Consider the following 23,352-nt stretch of genomic DNA (forward strand, 5'->3'; position numbering starts at 1 on the left):
CCTGCTGCTCTTGGCATTGGTCACGCAGGAGGAGATAGATTTCCTGGAGGGGAAGGGTGTAAGGCCTCCAAGGTGCTGCATGGCAGAAATGCAGGCAGTAAATAACCAGTGGTAAAGCAAGGGCCTGGGGGGGGGGGGGGAATCTGAAAAAAATGGAGCAACTTGAAGTCCTAGAAGAGAAAATGATGAGGGAGGTGGAGGGAAATGGGTGCAATGCATCACCAAGTCTGCACATGAGTTTTGAAGGCTTCTCCTTTCCCGTTCTAATACAAATAGCTCTTTCCTTAACACAGAAGCACAGCTTTGTTGGTAATCAGCCATCTGGTAGTGAAGTGTCTGTATGGGAACTGTTGAGTCAAGCCTGAAGCACTGTTTCATCACCTGAGGAAAGGACTGAGTCAGCCATGGGAGCATGGGTGAAGGCAGTTCACCTGTGTGACCAGAAGCCTGGCTGCACCCCCTCCTTTACCTCATTTAAGGGCTGACTGCCAATGGGGAAGGATCTGGAGATCCCTCCTGTGGAATCCTTCCTGTGAACCTAGATCTTTGGATACAGGTGAGCATTCCTTCCTTGTTTGTTTCTTTTCCCATTTTCACCACTATAATCTTTCCAGCTGCAACACCAACAGTGTCAGTATCTAAACAGCATTTAAGATTTGTTGTTGCACAGAAATACACGGTCACCAGAGAAATGTGTCACTACCAATTTACATTGCTGTGATTTTACATCTTCAAAAATGTTTGACTTCTCAGAGAGGCCGTGGTGCATGAGGGGCTCTGTCGAAGTTAGTGGGGTACTTATATTATTAACTGCTCCTGTTGCAATACATGGAAGAAACTTCTCAGGAGCTTACAAAGGGTTCTGTACTGGAATTCCTGAAGTGTCTTAACAATGCAGTAATACTGCTTTACACACAGAGCCACACGTCTCTGGAAATCTAGCTGCAAAATGAACTATCACATTACTGCAAAGCTGAATAACTTTAAATATAAAATGCTGAATTTTCAAAAGCTTCTATCAGTAGCCTTTTTGTTTTCTGGACTACTAAACTGGTGTGCAACAGGCTGGCACTGAGCATTTTTTCCATGTTCTGCTGAATGGAGAACAGAGTACAAGGCAGCTAAGGCACCTTCCTCGTAGACAGTAAAGATGACAAAACTGGGAGCTGCTGCAAGAATTGAAAAGGAGAAGTGTAGGTCAGAAGTGGTGTGTGCTGCACTGATGCTTATTTAGGAATCAAGGGATAAGGAAGAAAGATGCTGGAGCTTACTGAAACTGTCTAGATCTACTGTGCTAAAAATCTTTAAGCTTTTAGCTACATGGAGTGGAGTGCTAATAGAAAAAAATGAAGTATCAGAGAATTAAAAAACGATCCTCATTTGGTGGCTCTTTGGCAGCTGGGAGAAGTTTTATAGTGGACTGACAATCTCAGAACAAACATCCTTAGCCACCAGCTTTCTCCATCAGTTTGCAGACTGGCTAAGCACTACACAGATATGAGCTGCATCACCCAGTCCCCTCTGGCCAAGAAGCTGTTCTTGTAACTGGAGAGTGAGCAGGACCACCATGGAACCCACTGGATAAAGGAGTCTGAGCCTATTTTGTTTAGTGGGAACAATAGGACTGTGAAAATTAGTATCCAGATAGAAAATAAAATGAGTCAGGAACCAGGCGTTTTTTTCATTTCATATGCATGAGGGCTTTTTAAATGTCTCAGAGTTATGAAATTACTTCCCTTCTATTTTAGGAAAATAGAATGAATTTAAAGGAAGAAACCCTTCATAATGTGAGAACTTGTGGATTTGTATTTAAATGGTGCACATTCTCCTTGTATTTCTAAAACATCTTTGACTTACAGCCTCACAAGAGGGGTATGAGACTATCAACTGAGGTGAACAACTTATCTGCTTCTCACTGTGCAGTTCAGTTGGTGTGCCCATGTTTATGTTTAATCTCCTATCAATGTCTCTAAGGTTATGAAGGCTTCTCTTTTCCTCTGGTTGGTCTTCAAAGTTTTTTGTAATGGTTCTCCATAATCTCTGTTTAAAGTAAGTGACTTCTGCCAGTAATTAAGTACACGGCAAACTGGACTGAATGTAGCAAAAAAATACAAACTAAACATAGAGGAAGGAAGTGGCAATAACTGCACAATCATCCAGCCTGGAGAGACATTTAGCATCATTGGCAGCTTTCATTCACATGGTATTGCAAGCAACCAGATGGAAAAAGTGCCATTTGTGTATTTATTTACTTGACTTCCCTCTCCAGAGCTTGTGAATGAAATCCCCTTAGAGCATGGAGCACCCTCCCACTGCCCCCGGCCCCGCAGCTCCCAGCGTCTGCGGTGGTGCTGCTGTGACCTCTGCCTGTACCAGCACCTGACATTCTTCTTTCTCCAGTTTTTCCTCATGCTCTGCTGTTCTTCCTCATTTCATCTTTTCTCTAATAATGAATATCTTTCTCAAACATGCTATAAGCCAGCAGAAAAGTAACATGTTAAATTCAAAATTCAAATCAACATCAGAGCAGCGCATATGGATGCTGAATTTGGCAGGGATTTACATGAGATCTTGAAATTTCCATTACATAAAATTTGGGGGTGTAAAGTTTTTCAGTTTCATCAACTTATCTTGTGGATTCTGCCTAGTTACAGTTTTGTCTGTGTGAAAATAGATTCTACGTTAAGTTTAGATATCCACCTGCTCCCACTGATTTGTCACTAAGGACATCTGTAAATTTGGTTGCTTACAGCTCACATTCAAAACTTTAAATGTAAATAGAAGACCCATTGCATCTATCATAAGTTCACTGAAAATGTAGCTTGAGACTTAAACTGGCATTACAGCAAATAGTTTGGCTATCTTTAGGAGACCTTCTGAAGGCTGGTTCTAACTGGAGATCAGCTAGGTTTCTAAAGGAAACAAGACCTATAATCAGAGTTCATCCATATTCTGGCTTCCCTCCCCTAGCAACATTTGAATTTGATGACAATTCCAGCTAGATTTGATGCTGAAAGTTACCTGAGAACAGGTTGCCCAGCAGCTCTACTTAACCCAGCTTTTTATATATGAAGTTGAAAATTAATTAAAGGGCATAATTTTGTGAAGAATTCAGTTTAGCAGCCTAAGATGTTGTCTTGCCTGCACTGAACAAATAACAGCCACCTGTGATTACTCTCATTGCCTGCCATGGAGCTGTGGGCCAGCTGCTGAGATACGGATCCTGAGCACAGTGAGCTCAGGAGAAATAACCATTGGACATGTGACATTTTCAGTTTGCTATAAATTCATCTGTAAATAGCAGAACCTGATAGTAATGAGACAAGGCACCTCATTAAATAAAATGAGATAACAATAAATAATTCTTGATGTACCATTATGGAACTGCAGCACCTGGTTTTGAATATGACAGATCAAATTATGGAAGCGCTATGGTTTTTCTGCATGGATTTGCAGCTATAGACTCTTCGTGTCTTAATGTGTGAAAATTTTCACATAGTGGGAGAATTTTTATGCATTTCATAAACCAAAATACTCTAGTAACCATTCTGATTAGAAGTATAAGGAGCAGTCTGTCAAGTTCTTCATCCTTATCTCTTGGGTGAAAGTCTTTCCTGTGTTTGCCAAGAAAATACACCAGTACACTACTGCCTGATAAGCAAATCTTTCACTGACTCATTTTCAAAATACATATATTGCCTAATAACAACCCAAGCTTTCAAAAGTAATGGTTTGGAAAGCTCAGATATGCTTTTATAACGGCTTTGAGAATCATTCAGGATTAAAAACTATTGGTTTTATGTTGTCTGGGTTGAAGGTTTTGAGGAATGTTCCTGTGTCCAAGTGATGATGCCATTGGGTACACATAACATGTGCACATAAATCATGTTCAGGACATGGGACAGAAAAAAAATGCTGTTTTGTTGCATTTTAGTATGTGCTAAGAAGTAAGTTCTTCCTGCAACATCATGTATGCTGTGTCATCCTAAGTATTTGGTAGGGAACACGTTGATCCTTAATGATTAGAAAAGCTGCTTCTCGTAGAAGAACTTTTTAATCCATCTGTGCTCTATCCTGTGGGAAGAATTCTTAGCAGCTGCTTCTTTTTAAAGAAATTCAAGGAGGATATTTTATTTGTGGGCTGCAGTTGCCATACAATTCCTCCTTGTACTGCTGATCCTGTCATAAAGTAAACCTGCAGTATACACAGCTCTAGTCAGCTACATGGATACCTCCACAGGCCCATCCTAAATAGATAACCCCCTTAAATCATGTTTGTTTTCAGCAAGGTCCTTGGGCTAAACTGAAAATAAATACTGCACAAGCATAACTGCTTTCTTTACCTTTTAAAAATCTTTATTCCTACATTCTAGGTGACATATAAATAAAAATTTTAAAGGCCTTTGTCCTTTTATTACAAAAGTGGTCAGATGCTCCAGTGAGGACCATGGCAAAACATAGCAGAGGAAACACTTGTGACTTTAAGGATTTTTGAATTCTAATTTAAAATTTGGTGTAATACAGGAACTTGAGTGGATGCAATTTATCTTACTGCTCACATTGTCGGCAAGGCCACCAATGCAGCTGTTTTAGTAGAAACTCTAGAAATAAAACCAAACAGATTTCTAAGGATTGTAACAATAAAAAAATCCAACCCTACTTTCCTTTGTAAATTCAACTAAATATAATAAACAACAACAACAAAAAGGCTTGATTCAAGAAATAACCATCTACACATTTTGGTGTTATCCTATGGAACTGTATGTACACATTCCAAATCCAGCTTAGGTGTGTTAACAGCCACTACTAACTACTGCTTCTCTTGGTGTATTTGGGAGTTGTTTTGTAAACAATGAGCTACCAGGGGAGATAGGTTGTGTCCTCATTGGTAAACAAAATGTATTCCTGGAGACCTTTCTCTGTCATCCTCCTTTCCTTTCAGCAGCATAATAGTGCCTGCCTGGCCTGATCTCTGTCCTGAATCTCTTTAGAAGAGTAGCATTCACTGACAGGAGAAAACAGCTTGGAAACAGCTGCTATGATTATTGAGCACAGGAATCAGTCTTGTCCAATGTGTTTCTGTGCCGAAGCCCTGCCAACCCTCTCAAAAAGAATGTTAGCAGTTCCATCTATTAAAATCTGCTGTAGTAATTCTCTATGAGCTTTACTTCCCAGCATAAAACAAAACGTCTCGCAATTAGGGCACAACACATCTGTACCTTTCTCAATGCTGAAGGAAGATTGCCCATAGTCATTCACAGGTACTTTATTTCTTCTACAAAATGACATGTTGTAACAGTCTCTTATGCAATTATACCTTGGTTCATATTGCATAAAATGGTGAAATTCAAATTACTGCTGGGGAATACCTTTCCCTAACATTAATACCAAAGTGTTTCACAATAATACTGAGCTGTGGAGCATGGTCCAGTAATTTAAAGCAAACAAACAAACAAAAAAAGTGAAATGGAAGGACATAGAGAAAGTTTCTGGAAGAGGTGACTGAAGATGGATTGTCTTGAAGAAGCACAGGAGACCGCTGCCCTCCTTGCAGGAGTGCACAGTGCCAGTTTGGGCTCTGGCCCTAGTGTTGCTGTAGCTGTGCTGTAGCTGTGCTCCAGCACTGGAGATGTTTGTCTGTAGTGCCAGATGGTGGCTGGCACCTAAAAGATATTTGTCATTCATTTACACATTTACAATGCACTGATAAATAATATTAAACTGGCAGTTTATCCACTGATCTCTATGGCTCTGTCCTGAGGAGAAAGTAAGCTCCTACATTTTCATGCGGTACGCTCTGTACCAACTTTGTAATTAGGCAGCTACCTCAGCTGACAGAACAGAGAGATCATCTGGCAGCTCCTCCTGCCAGATGTTTGGAGTGGTGATGATCTGTTTTTGAACAGAAGTGGTGGTGAGTGCCCTGGTACTCAGCTGAACAAGTGGACTCAGTGGTCACATTCAGAGTGAAAGGAGAGAGGACTCATCAGTCACTCTGACAAGGAGTCCTAGCTCATAAGAAAGCTGTGTAATTAATGCTAGGTATTTTAAAGCCGTGAGTTGCAGTTTCTGTATGAGCTTTGGAAATGGAAAAATGGGTCCTGGCATTGTTCCTGAGGAGGTAGGCAGGGCATCTGGTGATATTTATGTAGATGAAGCCTGAAACTGACTGCCAGGGACCTGAAGGATAAACATATACCTAAAGGTTATGGCTTGACCTTCAGTGGAAATTATGTGTGCTCCTTGGGCAGGCAGAATCTGCCACTGGCTCGTAAGTTATCATACAACTCTAAATGTAGCAGCAAGAGAACCAAGTTAAATGTTTTGATTTTTCCTTGGTTTACTTTTTGAAAGTATTTCTCAATCACAGATTTTATAGTTGAAAAGCACACTTGTAGTAGTTCTCCAAAGATGCATCAGAAGAGGAGACAGAGATGGGACTGTGTTCTGAACACAATTAACTGATAGCCCACAGACGTCATCACTTTGAGGAAACACCTACATCTTAAAAAGCCCAGGATCGAGCACAGAGCCCCACACTCTGCTAGAAATAAAATCAGCAGAAGTGAAAGAAATATAATTGGGAAACTGAGTCTTGAACCAGGTAAAACCTCTTCTGCTGTATGCAAAATTTACTGGGAAAGTTTGTTACACTAAAAATTCAGTATCATCTAAAACATACAACAGAACTGGTATTTGTAGTTGAGGTTTTCACAGCTGCTTAGATAGTTTAGACCTTGCATTACAACAAACAGAGGGGTGCCAGCTCTTGAGTTTTTTCTATTAGTCTGCTGCCCTTGGGTGTCTCCAAGGAACAAGGCAAATGTGTGAAAAAACAAGCTTTCATATACATTTACAATTATATCATAGATATGTACAAGGGCTGCTCCAAAAATAAATCCTGCTATTTTATTATGTTAGCCCATAATGTCAGAGGCAGATGTTGGTGGTATGGAGGTAGGGGTTGAACCTCCCCACCATTATTCCATTACATTTTATTGTTGTGTGGCAGATAGCAGTCTGACCCACTGGCAGATGACATCAAAGTGAGTATGAAGCAAAGATATCTCATTGAATTCCTCCATATGGAAAAAAATGACACCCACTGATATTCACTGATGCTTTCTGAATGTCTGTGGAGCCCAAACAGTGGATGTGAGCACAGTGAGGCAGTGCATGGTAAGTTTCAGCAGTTGCAATAGTGGGTCACCTCTGCTGTACAGATGTTTATGAGCGAAGCATGCAGGCTCTTGTTCATGGCTGGCAAAAATGCATAGCTAACAGTGATGATAATGTTGAAAAATAGCATTTTGTAGCTGAGAATTTGCTCCATCAAATAGTGTTGTTGTGTTCTTTATATCAGTTATAGCTTCCATTGAAGTAAATAGGAGGTATTACTCTGGAGGTATTACATGCATGTACTTATGTTTAAATCTGTTGTCCTTACGGTTGTGAAGAAGACCTTGAAAGGGGAAGCCCATAACCATCATTTAGGTAGACAGAATATTCAGAGATATGAACCTTAATACTGAATTGTTTTGTATTGATTTTTTTGCATGCCCTCCTTGCTGTCTTATTACAGACATCAGATATGCTCTGAGCTCTGTCCTGCCATGTCCAGATCAACACCAGTAGCTACAACTTCTACTTTGACAATAGTTTGGATGGCTGTATCTTGTGGTAGGGTTTCTTCCATGACTCCAGTGTAGGCATCAATTGTTTGCCACTGGCAGATGGCCCTGTAGTTGTCACTGTTCAGTGCTGTCATAGAATCATAGAATATCCTGAGTTGGAAGGGACCTACAAGGATCATTGAGTTCAACACTTGGCTCCACACAGACCACCCAAAAATCAGACCATATAACTGAGAGTGGTTGCAACCCACATCTTGAACTCCAGCACCTTGAGACCATGACCTCTGCCATGGAGAGCCTGTTGCAGTGGCTGACCAGTGAAGAACCTGTGAAGAACCTTTACTTAACATCCAACTTGAACCTCTCCTGTCACAGCTCCCAGAAACAGGGATCTCAGGTGTTTTAATGAAGGATTAATTTTCCAGCAAACTCATTGTGAGAGCTCGAGTGTGTTCAAATACAGGAGGGACTGAGAAGGCATTTATTCTTTGTCCTATTTTCAGATAAACAGCTGCAGAGAGAAGTACTGTATCTCCCTGGAACTGTTCTTTCATACTTCAAGACTTATTTCTAGATGACCTTTAAAAGTCCCTTTTAATTCAAATGATTCTGTGGCTCTCTTTTGCAAATAAAAGCTTATAGTTAGAAGAAACTAAACAACAACAACAAAATAAAAACTTTAAGTGTAGGATCTGGGTAAAACAACTCAGACCTGTCTCAGTTTTCTGTGTACCTGATGCAATTGCTTAAAGCATGAACAGCTCGGTTTATTTTCAGTGAAATTTTTCCTAATTCTCTAAAAACACTGTGCGTTGTGTGACACCCACTGAGTACAAACTCAAAGGAGCTGAATGCACAGTTCTCATAAAAATCTGGCTGATTATCACAAATCCAATTATAACCAACAGCTGACCTGACAGTCAAGATGAACACTGGTGTGGCCAACAAATCCTTAAAATACCCAGTTCCTGACAGTGCACATTGGTGTCCAAATAAATGTGTTGTTGTGACCCAGTCAGATGACACTAAAGCATCTTAAATGGAGACAACCTGGAAAGTGCTTCCAGGCTTGAAGGGAAGGAAAACAAATCATAAAATCTTTGAGATGGAAGTGACCATAAAAGGCCATCTAGTCCAACTCCCCGGCAATGAACAGGGACACCTACAGCAAGATCATGTTGCTTAGAGCTCTCTCCAGCCTGACCTTGGATGTCTCCAGTGATGGGGCATCCACCGCCTTTTTGGGCAAACTGTTCTAGCGACTCATCACCCTTAGCGTAAACAACTTCTTCTGTATATCCAGTCTAAATCCCCCTGTTTTAGTTTGAAACCCTTTCCCCTTGTCCTGTCGCAACAAACCCTGCTAAAGAATCTGTTCCTTTCCTTCTTGCAGCGCCCTGTAAGATACTGAAAGGCCGCTCTCAGGTCCCCCTGGAGCCTTCTCCTTCCTAGGCTGCACGGCCCCAGCTCTCTCAGTAAAAAATGAATCCTCGCAAAAGAGGTGTTCCATCCCTTGGAAACGTCAGTAAGCAGGCTTAAGACGACTCTTCCCTAGATAATGTTTTTGTTTTGTTTTGTTTTTTAATGGAATTCCATTTGGAAAGGATCATGAATAGATTACAGCAAATCCTTCAGGACTGCTCACTCACTGTTCTGCCTTGAGGAGCACAGGTCAGACTCGCAGGCAGGTGCCTTGCAGCCACTGACCATCCGCAGCGCGACCGCTGCTGAGTGCAGGGGCTGCAGCCCAGACCTCACACGGGAGGTGGCACGGCGTTGGTTCTGTCACAGCACGCAGAAGCCGACCGCTGCATCGCTACGTTTCAGGGAAAGTTGATGGAGGTTACTCGCTTACAGATGAGTCGGGGGAACTCCTGCAATGCATGGTGGGGATTCCTGTTGCAAAGAGCTCTCATGGCATATATTCTGTGTTTTGACATTTTGTTTATTGTTATTGTCGACCGTGGGATGTAACGGTAAGGGGCTGCTTAATTAGAATTAACGAGCACGAGTGATGTCACAGAGTTCTTACATACTCTCCGCTAAAATAAGCATTTCACCGGGAATTACCATGGCTAAAATGAGTTACAGCCCATTCAGTGGAAAGAGCCAGCTGAGGAGATAACATCTAGCGCTTTCGTCCCGGGCAGCCGCAGCCCGGAGCCGCGTCCCAGCGGAGAGTGCTCCGCGCTCGAGGCACACGCACACGCCCCGCTCCGCATCCCGGGCGAAGGCACCTGCCGGGACAACGAGGCCGCCCCGCGCCCACTGCTTGGGACGGTGAGAAGCCGTCGCGGCCGGAGCGACGCGCAGCACGAACCTCCGCCCGGTCCCACCCGGGCGCGCACGCAGCGATAACGGAGGACGCCGACAGAGCGGCGCCCGCCGCCCTCGCAGACATGCGCGGCCGCAGGAGCGCATGCGCCGCCCCCCCCCCCGACCCCCCTCCTCCTGCAAGAGCGCCGCGCGTGCGCAGAGCCGCGCCGGGCGGTGTTGGGGGCGGCGGCGGCGGCGGCTGCGGCGGCGGCGGGACCCGTAGCCGTGCCCGCAGCCGTGCCCGCAGCCGTACCGCGGCGCGGCCCGGTGGGGGCTGCCCGAGCGGCTCCGCGCGCTGCCGGTGCGGCCGCGCCCACGCCGGGCCGCGCCCCAGTTTGTGTCCAATCAGAGAGCGATGTGCGTGCACCGAGCGGGGCGGCGATGCGTAAACAACCCCGGGAAACTCCTCCGCCCCCCGCCCGCTCCCCGCGCCGCCCCGCAGCCTCCCCCGCCGCCCGACAGCTCCGGCGAGGCGCGCGCTCCCGTCGCCCAACCGCCACGAGCGCCCTCCCCGCCCCCGCCCGCCCTCCGCCGGCGCCGCCCGCGCCGCCGCACGCACCGCTCCCCGCTCCGCACGCACCCGCGGTGCCGCGCAGGGGAAGGTAAGGGCCCGGCGGGCGGGGCGGCGCGATCCCGTGTCATAAGTAGTTGTGGGACGTGACGCCGAGCTCGCGCCGCGGCCGCCGAGTAACTTTCTCCGAGCGCGGGGCGGCGCGGGGCTCTCGAGCGGACGGCGCTGCCGCCGGGGTCGTTGCGGCGCGCGGGGCTCCGGAGCGGCCGTCGTGCGGGGCGCCGTCCCCGGGTGACGCGCGGCGGCGGTGCGGCGCTCCGCGTTATGTAAGATGTCACCGCGGAGGGAGCGAAGCCGCCGGGCCCCGCGCTAAGGGGCCGCGCTCCGCAGGTACCGGGCCCGGCCCGGTCCTCCGCTCCCACCCCACGTGCGGCGGCGTGGGGCTCCGCCCGGCGGGCTCCGTCGTTGCTCCCGCTCCGGTGTAAAAGAAATAAACGTTGGAGCGTCGCAAAGTTTAAGAACTTGGTTTTTCCATCCGTGCTGTGCGCGTGCGGTGCGTTAGCGCGATCCGGAGCCGGCTGAATGAATCATCGCTTCCATGGAATAAACGCGGGTGAATCATCTCGTGCACACGCGCGGGGGGAGCCGCGCGGTCGCTGCGGACGAGGGCAGAGCCGCGCGGGGCCGGTGGGCGCGGAGTTCCCGGGGCCGTGCGAGAGCCGCGGGGCTGTGCCGCGCTCCGGGGCTCCGAGCGCCCCGCGTCGGCTGCGCCGGGCGGCCCTCGCTCCGTACTGATCCGCCAAGGATGCTGCTGAGGGGCTTTGAGGAGCTGTGCTAATCGAAGCGGATGATGAAGTTCAATTCAGATTTAAACAAACAAACCGAAGCCCACCACCACCAAACCAAGCACCTGAAATGGTATCGCACAGTGTCCGTAGCCTAAAACCGGAGACAGAAGCCAGATCCTTTTAGTCTGGGATTTGTTTTGTTTAGTTTTGTTAAGCAAAAATATTTAGTCTGCATTAGAGTAAATACGTAAATAGGTATTTGGAAAACAAATGAAACCCGTTTGTTTAACAAACACATTGGAGTTGCGCTTAGATGGAGTCCTGATCCTCCTGCCTGTTGCTGTTCAGATGGGATTAAACCAAGCTCTGTATATAGTTTTTCTTTCAACCCTGACTTGATTCCAGAGCTGAATTTCCATTTCCCACTTTTTTTTACATGTTTATTTCTCTTTGCACAGAGGCAGTGCTTGGATTTTGTGAGACTCGCTCCTCTTTGCTCTCTGGGTATGCCTGCCCAGGCGCTGAAGTGAAAGCACGGGTTGAAGAGGGGAGGAGGAGCTTCACAAACAGGTGGTTTCAAAGTATAAAAGCATGTGAGGATCACTGAGCATCTTGCTGCTAGGCCTGTCTGTTGCCTTGGGCGTCAGGGATCCTTTACTTAGCTGAGTGTTCTGTACCACCAGCCATTCTCCGAACAGGAACAGGGAAATGAATCAGCCATGAAAGGGGTTGGTATTTGTTCCTGTTGAGAGAAAGGGCATGTTGCTGGTTTGATTTGATCTGAGTGCATTGGCCCTTGACAAACAGTTGTAACATTCATTCATTCCAGAGTTGGAGCAGCTGAGTGTAGGACAACTGTTACTTCAGCACTCGTGGGGTGGCTCACAGCTTCCCTGCAGCCACAAGGCTCTGTGCTTACCCACATTAGGGCTGCGTGTGGCTGGATGCACTGCTGGTCTCAGGAGTGGCCAAACCAAAGTCGGGAGCCAATGACATTCTATTTCAGCATTTAAATCAGTAGTCAGTCAGCACTCAAGCTTTTTTATCTGATTTCCTTACAAAGGAGGTACAAATATACGGTAGCATGTTGAGTTCAATTCTAGAGTTCACTTGTAAGCCCACAGAGTGTGCAAATGAATTGAGGTAAAACAGATTGCTTGAGGGTTGCTTCTGCATGGTGCCACTGTTAGGGCTGACAAGCAGCAACTTTGGGAACAACAGAGGGCAATGCAGCTCGAAGGGGAGCATCTGAACTTTGCATCCCAGGATGCAAAGTTTTGTTATGTTGGGATACGCAGTGTTTATTAGAAATGAATGACAATTTGCTCAGAAAATGGTTTGTGATACACCTGCTTTGCAGATTATGTGCGCTGAAAGGCTGATGCTGCTGCACTTTCATGGGGGTTCTTCTTCCAGCTCTCTCAGCTGGAGGTGAATGGTTACTGTCCTAATGCAATAAAAATAATAATAATACATAATAATAATAATAAAAACAAATGAATTAGGTGCTTTCCTCTCTGCAGTTTAAGCTTTAAAGGTTTTTTCTAGATAGATGCAGCTTCTCACACAAAGTTTTGAACTACAGTGTAGGACATGGTTTTAATAACTACAGTGTAGGAAAAGGCTTTAAACTGGAAGAGGGTAGATTTAGACTGGATGTTAGGACGTTAGTACAGAATTTCTGTGAGGGTGGTGAGACAGAGATGCTGGAACAGGTTGTTCAGCAAAGTTGTGAATGTCCCCTCCATGGAAGTATTCAAGGCCAGGCTGGATGGAGCTCTGAGCAAGCTGGTCTAGAGGCAGGTGGCCCTGCCTGCAGCAGGGGGTTCGAATGAGATGATCTTAAAGGTCCCTTCCAGCTCACACAGTCACACAGACTATGTGATATGATTCTATGTGATTCTATGACATACTGCTGGTGTTGGAAAATAGAATCTTTTCTTCAGCTTCCTAGTGAAAACTTGGTACCATCTGCCAGGGAGTGCTTTGCTCCCCAAATCCTCAATTTGAAACGTTTGTTCTAGTTAAAGAGGTTTAATTTCTAGGTTCAAACAGGGTTTTAAAAAGCCAAGAAAATTACTAAGTTGAAAAAAAAAAAGTTGACCCTACAACAAAGTTGTATCTCTTTGTATTGCTTTGTTACTGGAGTTGTAGCTGCTCCATTCTCGCATGTTGATGAATGGTGCCTTGGATACTTCCTACAGGGAAGCTTATTTCTCTGATTACCAGGTCTTTCTCATTTTTTGTTTGTTTGTTTGTTTTCCAGTAAGTGTAGTACCATGAAAAGTACAGCTTGACAGAGGCTGAGGCTGGCAGTGAGCAGAGCAGGTGCAGTGCAGGCAGTGACCAGGCTGCATGAGTGCTGCATGGGTGCATGTGGGAAACAACACTGATATCCACTTCATCTTAATTGTTGTTTATAAAATAAAAATGGTCATCTGCCTAATGTGGGGCACTTCTGGAATGAAGGATACGTGGTGTTACTTGACCACTCTGGTCTCAACAGCTGCCACTGTTAGTTCTTGCATGTGAAAAGCATAAATCTGGCTGGTTACCTAAAACTGAAACCATTTGTCCCATATTAATAGCTGAATTCATCTATGTCTCAGCAAATTTCCTAACATCTGGCCAAACCGGTCATTTGCTTCTGCTCATCAGTCATTTATTTCCTGTTGGGAAGAATTTTCTTCCTCTGTTTGTCATTATTTTCTATGTTTTTAGGTTTGGCTGAAATTTAAAAACAGCCTGCCAGTTTGCCGTAGTGCTGGTAAATAACCATCTTATTTTCATAAAAGACCTAACGAAAATAAGCTTTTCTGTCCCAGCAATTTAAAGATGAGAGGAAAGGTTTTTGGGAGGATCTTCACTTTGTTGAGGTACTCTTGCTGATGGGAGGAGGCATCAGGCTGTGGTTGGTTGCAGTGTGTTGTGGGTCACACTGAGCCTACCCTGGTGGCTGGGGTTGCTCTGGCTGTTGTAAAGAGTGTGCCATGAGGGCACTGAGCAGGGACTGCTGAAGTCCCTTGTTCTTCATGTATGTGTTTCTACACTATCCAACACTGCAAATGGAGTGACACCCCTCACCCCATGTCAGTGCTGACTCTTCCAGGAAGAGGAGAGCCACATCACAGTCTTAGCATTTCTACTCAAAGCAAATTCTTATCAATAAGAACTCTCTCTGTGCAGTAAGTCTCTACTGTAGATGCACTGAGAGACAGTGGTGGGACTTAAATGGTGAAACTGTATTCTTATCCTGATTCATTGGTATGATTCATTCTATGCATATTATTGATGGCAGCTTTACAAAATTATTTTCTGACAAAGATGCATTGTTTCTGGCAACTTTCTGGCAATTACCTACTTCTGGAAAAATCTGTGGCTCAGTATGGATAGCAGACAGCTGAATCAGAGAGTAAAATCTGATACCAGCAGGGATGGTCAGACTCTGTAATTGCCATAGAATTGCTTGCATCCTTTTCCTCACTCCCGTCTTCCCAACTCTGCCCTGTGCATTTGTTTGGTTCACCTGTTGCAGCTTACTTTTTGTACTGTGACCTTTGGGGAACACTTCGTCATTCCTGCTGCATTGGTAAAAATTTCAGTAATTTGGTGTCCTGGCTGATTTGGCTCCCAGTCTCTATGGAAATGATCACAATACTATCTGTTTTAGATGTTTTTGCCTGAATCTCTATTGTATTTCTATCCCAGTGCACAGAAAAAATAAACAAACCAACAGTTTTTTAAAAGTTTTACAGTTTTCATAGAACATTTGTCCAATGACCACCACTAGGAATAAAATAAGACTGAGTAGACAACAGTTCAAATGAAAGAGAATAACAAATCTTAATTGTGAAGCTCATGTGAGAGAGCCCATGAATGCCACCAAAAGCAAAAACAAGCTCTAGCAGAAATAAAACTTCAGTATTGTTTTAACATTGTTCAGCAGGAAAAATCTCATAGGAATTCTTAAATGTGATGGGAATGAAAACAGTTCTAGTGATGACCTTCTGTAAGGCACAGATTTTCTGTAGTTTATTTATGCAATCTTTTTATACCATCTTCTAGACCTTCTTTAAAAATAAAAAACATGATTTTCCTTTGTAGCCAAAACACCCCACAGTGCCACAAGTAGAAGCTGGTTCAGCTGTGGACTTGGAATCACACAGTTCTTTACACACTTGAGCTTCCCTTTGTAAAGGTGTGGAGTTAGAGGTTACTTATGCTGAACTTACAGATAGGTGAGTTTGCTACAGCTGGCTTCTTCCAGAAGATACCAAGTGATATGGTGATAAGTAGGGGACAGAGAGCCAGTTTATCTTCAACTTGTAATTACAAGGGTGATTTCACATTGGCGCTGCACCAGAGTGTAGGGAATATATGGGTTTACAGTGTAGGGTTAACTCATACATTTACATTCATTTCCCTTTACGGTGATCCTTGGAAGCATGACTGTCCATTGATTACATTTTCAGAACTAGTGTCATTGTTCTGTAGTAATTTCAGCCAGGACTAACGAATTTCATATTACCAAACCAAACAACATCTGGGATCTTGTAGTTGTAGGATCACTGATGATTTTTTGACTTTTTATCAGACAGTGGCTGCAGCTGACAAACTAATTTTCAGAAGCAGAATATCCGAGATTTCTTTTTAGAATTATAAAATAGAACATTTTCATATGCATTAACATTTGCATTTTTTAAAGTTTATGCCATCGTGTAAGAAATCAATGTGTTTTAGTATGTACTCATAGAGATAGGATGAATATAGGAGGGCACAGTTGCATTAATTTTTATGTTTCCATCTGTCTTCAGACATTTCATTTTTGTTTTCAGTCATACAAAAGTGAGGATAAATCACGGAAGTAAAAAAATGGCAAGTCAGGAACATAGGCTGTGATGTGTATTGTTCCCCAGTTGTTTCGAAGTTCCCACCGAGTGTCCTAACCCGTGGAAAAGATGCTGTTATGCAGTAGTCCCAGTTTCCAGTCTTGGCTTTCTTCTAATCACTGCATTTTTTCACAGTTTCTGAATTTGTGATGCATAAAGGAGATACCTGCAGATTGAAAGTATTTGTAAGGTCATAATTTCTCTTGTAGCTTTGTCACTACAATGACAGCACTTGCTGGCCTTGATCAATAGCGAGGCTTGAGTCATAAAAGAAGTTCTCCAAATGTTAACACTCAGTCTCCTTAGCAGTTTCTGACATAATAATACAATGTAATACTGATTACATGACCTAGAACAAGCTATTAATTTCCTGAATCTGAAGCTGTATGTAAAGCTGTGTGTAGAGACACTGGAGTTCCTTTCAGTAGCGGAAGACTTCCCATTGTGCTTTCTAGTTCTGGTTCCTCTTTTTAACAGCACTGGTAAAATATCATTGCCTGATTAATTTGCTTTGGATTTGATGGCTTGTTTATTAGATTATTACAGTCTGTGTTCAGAGAAACTATCACTTTCCCTTGGGATGTGAAATGTGTTTGGATTATCTGTTTAAGTTTCTCACGTGCAATTTTCAGATGACTTTTTGCATTGTGTTGTATCTGTTGGAATCTTTGTGCACTAACAAAGCACATTACAGTAACAGAATCCAAACATTAAATATTCTGAAGACATATTTCAATGCTAGTTGCTGCTGATCAGATCTGACAGACAGATAATTTCTCTCTGCCACAAAAAAGCAGTTGATCTTGAGATAAGAGAAGTCTTGATGACTTGAATCATTCTTAGAGAAATGCCACCCTAATTAAAGGAAGTGTAATTATATTTGTCTCCTCCCTCTAGAATAAGAATGGAGCATGTAAGGAATCAGGCTTTTGATTATTTTCATAATGAAAACACAGTTTTTTTTGCGGAAGATCAGCTCTTAATAGCCAATGTGTGGATTGAATGAAGTTAAGGATTTTTCTTTCTTTCACAGTTTTATAAAATTGTTATTTACTTCTTTGAAGAATCATCAGTGGTTGCTGCAGAGACAAAAGAGCCTTTATGTGGTATAAATGGTATTTTGACTAAGTACTCTTGGTTGATTCTGGCTGTAGAATTTCCCTGCTTACAAAGTGATTTTGAAGGGCTGCTTAATCAAACCAGTATTTTTCAGCTTTCTATCATAAGGCTTTTGATATATCACTGTATGGTAACTGTTGAGTGACGGCCTGAACCACTGATTGAGCACCTGGGGAAACGATCTGGTCAGCCCTGGGAGCACAGGTGAAGGCAATTCAGCTGTGTGACCAGAAGGAGTGGAGCCTGGTTGCACTTCTCCTAGACCCCATTTAAGGGCTGACTGCCAGTAAGGAAAGATCTCTTTCTGGAGATCCCTCCTTGGTGAAGCTTTCCCCTGGGAACCTGGAATCTTTCTGTGTTTTGGTATGGGCCAGTAATCTTCTTCCCTTCCTTTATAGTGCCTTTCTTTTGTGCCATCACACCTTTGTTAACACCTTTCCCATTGTGTTGATCTGTCCAATTGCTACAGCTTATGTATGGTTAAGCTTTCACAGACCTTGCCTTCAATTGCTTATAAAACTGAATTTTTAAATGATTGCAAGAGTAAAATTAGGGGAAAGTTGTCATTTTGCCTAGTTAAACAATTTTTTGTAATCTCTTCGTTAAGCCAGGACCTAAAATCTGGCTTAGATATGGCCCTTGTAATATGATTTTTTGTGTGTGTGTGCGCCTGTGAAAATAGAACAGCGTTTGGTCAAAGTATGAGCTTTTGAAAAAAAAAAACAACTGAGCTTGTGTATGTTCTGGCAAGAGTTTGGCAGCTGTATGTTCCAAAGGCACCTGCAGCCAAGCAGAAATGGAGCTTCCCACGTCACTGTTTGTCCTTGAATCCCAATATGCACTTTGATACAAATATTGAAAAGGAAGAAATCGGCTGTGTGCTGAGGTACAGCTGTCATGAAGGAGGAAGAGGTAACAGCTCTGCAGTGGGGTAAAACATGCAAGTGGTGTCTGTTTGTAAATATCAGAGAGTGGAGGAAGCTGTAACTACCTGGGGGATCTAGGCACAGGGAAATGTGAAGATGGTAGTTGAGTAATTGGATAGGGATCCAAGACCAACAGGGAGCAAATTTCTTAAGCCTCGTTTTATCCTCTGCTATCAGCAAATAGCAGAGAGAACAACAGGGAAGAGCATCTCTTCCCTTGAAGCCTTACTGTTTTGTGTTGATCCTCTTTGTGCGCACATGTGAGGTGCAATCGGTGGGTGCAGAAGTCAAGCTGCTGCTAACCAACAGTGTGGAGTTGTACCAACTGCAGTGGAATCTGAGCACAGCAGACTGCCAAATGTAAAAATTGGACAATTCTAATGTAAGTATTTTAAGACTGAAGGACTAAAATTAGGATGCTTCATAGTTTAGGCTATTGACGTGACATGGTTTATCTGTTACAGTACTTGTAAATTATGCTCTCTGAAAGTTATCTCCACAGCATCCTCTTGTTCATGGTACTGGTGTAAAATGTTTGTGGAATGAATTGGAAATCTATCAGTTGGGTTTGTCTGCAGAAGAATATAGAATGTGCTCAGTCTGAGGCAGAAAGATGACGATATCCTGCTTAGGGAATCGAAATGCCACCATGGATCATTAGTTTCTGCCCATCTTGCATGCTCAGTGACTATTGAAACAGATTTTATTTTGGAACTCTGTTGGAGTCTGCATTTTTTTTCTGAAGTTATATCAATCTCAGAAGACTCCATCTAGCCATGGGACTCAGCTGAGTTTGCTTTCATGGGGGCATGTAAGAGATTGCTTTGTCCAAATATTGTCTATTTAGACAAAGGCACGTAGTAGACAGATAAGTTTAGGGAGAGGTGCTAGTCATGCAGCTACCACTTTTTCCATAAAGTAGTTGGGTAGGCTGTTTAGAGGTACAAAGTTTCTATATTATTCCTCAGAGTATATCTGTGTTAAGGTACATTTGTGGGATTTTAGCAGTTCCAAGCTCCTGCTGCCTGAGCTTGGAGGAGCAGGGGAGATCCATCCCTGCCTGTGGTCAGCAGCACCAAGGTAGTGCTAACTGTGGCTCAGTGCCATGGTAACACCACAGCAGTTTCCAGCCACCTTACAGCACAGGCAGATCTCACTGTGTTGGGACTCAGCATTCAGCCTTTCTTGTCGCTCAAACAAACAAGAGTCAATAAAATACTTCAATAAAGGAACAAGCTGTAGTTTGGAGAGCTGCAACAGGTCTGAACATGGTATCTGTGGGAAGAGACAGGCAGAATGTAGGAGAACTAACGTGACTGTTTGCTAAAAACCCACAGTGCTTAAAGCTGGATGGTGCAGTCTTTCCTCTGTACCTCACTGAGGGGGATGGCACTGATAGTGCTTATTGGAGGGAGTGAGATTTACCTTATTCGTGGAGATAAGCCTAATCACTCCCCAGAAGTAGCAAATGATAGATAAATGTTGATTCCTGTGCTTTCCTACCACTAAGAATAGCATAAGCACAGCTGAGCATCGTGTGCTGAAAGATGTGTCAGGAGCCTATGCTGCAGGAGCATTCTGTAATTGGGGAAAGTCAGGCAGCTCAGTGCTGCACTGCTCTAAAGTGAATGGTAATGTTTTGGCATTGGTGATTGTGAGTATTCAGACAAGTATGGGAAGACTCTATCTGTATTACTCTTCTCAAATATGTTAATTTAGCTGCTAAACAAGAGCAATTCTTCTAATTGATCACTTTTATCTGTGTATTCTGTAGGCTGCACATTTTAAGCAGCGGCTAAAAAGCCTGGTACTCCATCAGTGCTCATTTTATGATGGCAATATGTACAACACTCGGAAGTCACCAGCTCTGCATGCATTAATCTCTGGAGCTATACCAAATACATGGATGCAGTGATTCCATATGAGCTATAGAGCTAAACAGTGCAGAGATATCTAACTGCTGACTGTGAACTTGCTGTCCTTTCTCACGTACCAAAAGCAGTCAGTCTAGTATACCCAGAACCAGAACAGGGCTGGAGCTCCAAAACATTTTCAAGTGCTGCTAACAAAGGATGAAATCTCTATTATGGAGTAGTTGTTTCAGCAGCTTGTATTCTTCTCTGGACCATGCGCAGATGCTGGAAATGGGTAAGCTGTTTTCCTTCTCTACAGGAAAGGCAGTAGATCAGGTGTTTCGGCATACTAATCTGAGGGATTAGTATAGATAGAAGGTCTTTGCAGAAGCAAACTGCGCTGTAGCGTGTACCACATAATTACCTGTGCCAGAGACCACTGAGCTTAATGACTTAAGTGTCTTTATCAAAAGTGCTTTCCTCTAAGCAAGTAGGTGCTAAATATTTTCAGGGGGAAGGGCAGGGGCTGAGAATGCTCTTAGTGAAAACAATTGCAATCTTCTGGGTTTGATGTCTTAACCTTGTAATTTTCTCTGTAACACCTATGTTTCTGAGTTAGCAAGGTCTCATATCCAGCACTTAGTCTTTTTATTTATTTGTTTGTTTTATTTTGCTTGTTCTTGTTCATCTCACAAGTACAAGGAACAAACCAGAACTCAAGGTAGAAGATAGGTTTCAGAATAAGAAGAAATTTAAGTAAACTAAAAAGAAGTCACAAGAGGACTGTGGAGCAGAATATAGAGTATGAGTCTGGTATGAAATTCTAAATATTTTCCTTGGAATTCAGATCACTTCCCTGGAAGACAAACCTTACTTAATATGGAGCATGTAAAATAGTTCCACTGAGTCAGTGCTGGCCAGGCAACAATTATTTCTTACTAGAAAACCTAAGTTTAAATGGGTTCAGACTAGCATTGTTCTTACTCTGTTGAACAAGATAAAATACTGTGGTATTCTTCATGATTTATCTAAAGGTTGAAATATCTTATAAGAGGAAAAAAATTATAAATGAAAATTGTCCAGAAAGACAGGAAAACTTTTTAGCACAAGTTGTTTTCGGTCACCAAATCCCAGAGAAATAGCTTTGGTTATTCTGTATCTTGTGTAGATGGACTTAGTGGTACAATTTCCAAAGCGTTCTCTGTGCAACAGAGTTGACTGGAAGGTTACAATGTATGTTTTCTAGACCCTTTTCCTAGCTGCTGCTGTTACATAAAAACACCCATTTCTGAGCTGAAATTCAAGTTACGTTCTCAGTGTTGCTAAGTACTGATTTCAACTGGTTTCAAATGCTAGAGGTTTGTTACTTCTGTGCGCAGGATTCCTGTAAAAATACTGTTCCCCATTTGTTCTATATTAAACCCTTCTCCGTTTATATTTTATACTCTTAGAAAATAAACATATAAAAAGTGTTTTATCAACTGATAAAAGCAAACTAGCTAGGGTGCAGAATGGTCCAAAATCAGCTTTCCATGGGAGTTTCTTTCTTAAAAAGGAAAGCCCAACTTAAGTGAATGTCTTTTATTTATTTTATGAGTAATCATAGAATAGTTTGGATTGGAAGGGGCCTTAAGAACCAATCTGGTTCCAACTCCTTCGGTGGGCAGGGACGTCCCCCTGCGTCAGGGCCCAGGATCCCATCTGACCTGGCCTTAAATGCCTGCAGGTATGGGGCATTGTGTGGGCAATTTGTGCCAGTGCATCCCCACCTTCATGTAAAGAATGTCTTCCTTATATCTAATCTCAGCCTACCCATTTTTAGTTTAAAAAATTTGTGAAGAGCTGCCTTATACTCAGGTTTTCAAAAAATCTCCATTATCATGTAATGCAGGAATTACTGCATTTTCCATTAATATCTAGAATGAAAGAGATAATAGTTAAATAGATTCATAATATTCTTTACAATGTTTAATACTGTGGCTGAATTCTCTTAAATTTAAGTGGTCTGCCCCACTTAAGTTACTCAGTGCTTGAATGAATTGAAAAATAAGATTTATGTTTTTCTTGGGCGCAAAGTTGTACTTAAATCAGTAAGTGCAGAAAACAAACTATATGTACAGTTATGTGCATTGCACAATAACTGGGAAAGTATTTAATACTCAGCTTTTGCCAAACAGATTATTATTATTTTTTTTTCTGCAGGAGTCTTGTGGATGTTTTGCTTAGATGTTTTGCTTCCACCTACTCATGTCTAACATAGCGTATTTCTTTAGAGAAATGAGATCTGAAAAATCACGTTTGGCAGTTGTATCAAGTGAAACTGATTTATTTTTTGCTGGAATCTCCTAAGTGTTGTGTAGGTTTACTAACAGTGCTCATCTGGGAATAGAGTGAACAGGTGCCTGTTATTTTTGTTGACATGGGGTCTGTAGGGATGTAAGCAGTCCAGCATTCCTCATGTAAGCATTTTTCCTTCCAGAACAATGTCTTTCACAATCTTGTGTGAAAACCTTTTTCTTATATCTGCTCTCACCTGTCATTAGTGAAATGGGGCATTGTGAACTGGAGTTCACTTGGGTGCTTATTAAGTATTGAGGTATTGTAGAAGGCAGGGAAGGAGGTACTTAGTATGTAAATATCCTATTCTTGGAAGGTGCAAGGACGAATCCAGAAAAAAGGATGGAAATGTGGTGTATTCAAATAGGTATTTTTGCATGTACAGTGTTCATCACAACCTAACTATATGCTCAAAGATAACGTGACATCTGCAGGATTCAAATGCAATCTCTGTGGCTTCCTAACTAAGAGCTGTGACAGAACAGAGGATCACCTCAGTTCTTAATGTGTCCACGTCCTTCCAGAATATTTTTTAATTAGATAGTGTAATGTAGGGAATCTTACAGGAGCTAAAAGGAACAACACTTGTCTGCTCAGTGTTACTAATGCACTATGTGGACACTGGTGGTACTTCTAGAATAAGATCAGGCATCTACAAGTACACTTCTAGCTATGCTGCACAGAGTGCAGTGATGAAAAATGTTATCTATAACCTAGCTGCAGAGCATAATGTGTGTGCTTGAATCTGTAATAGCATTCCTTTATTTGTCACCATGAGTATTTTCAGTTAATTACAAATATACAGTGAGACAGTATTCCTTTTCCTGCTACTGTTTAACTGCTGCTTTGGAAATGAGCCTAACTGTGCATTTTTATTTCCTTTTTAATAATGAATATGTAGCTGTAAAGCAGTCTATCAATACTAGATGTATATTGCCCAACGACTTTTTCATCACAGCACTGGTAGAAGTACATTTAA

The 23,352-nt window shown here is 42.9% G+C and overlaps 1 protein-coding gene across 1 annotated transcript in view; it reads left to right on the forward strand.

Moving 5' to 3' along the window:
* Positions 1-10,467: 10,467 nt before the first annotated feature.
* The window catches only part of PCGF5 (polycomb group ring finger 5), a 59,366-nt gene continuing 46,481 nt past the window's right edge, over positions 10,468-23,352 (forward strand). Inside the window, exon 1 of the mRNA XM_090145211.1 lies at positions 10,468-10,552. The gene's annotated coding sequence lies outside the window, so the exon portion shown is untranslated. The remainder of the gene's footprint in view (positions 10,553-23,352) is intronic.

The sequence above is a fragment of the Phasianus colchicus genome, chromosome 8 (genome assembly GCF_987193195.1).
Source record: "Phasianus colchicus chromosome 8, bPhaCol1.hap1.1, whole genome shotgun sequence".
Classification (NCBI taxonomy): domain Eukaryota; kingdom Metazoa; phylum Chordata; class Aves; order Galliformes; family Phasianidae; genus Phasianus; species Phasianus colchicus.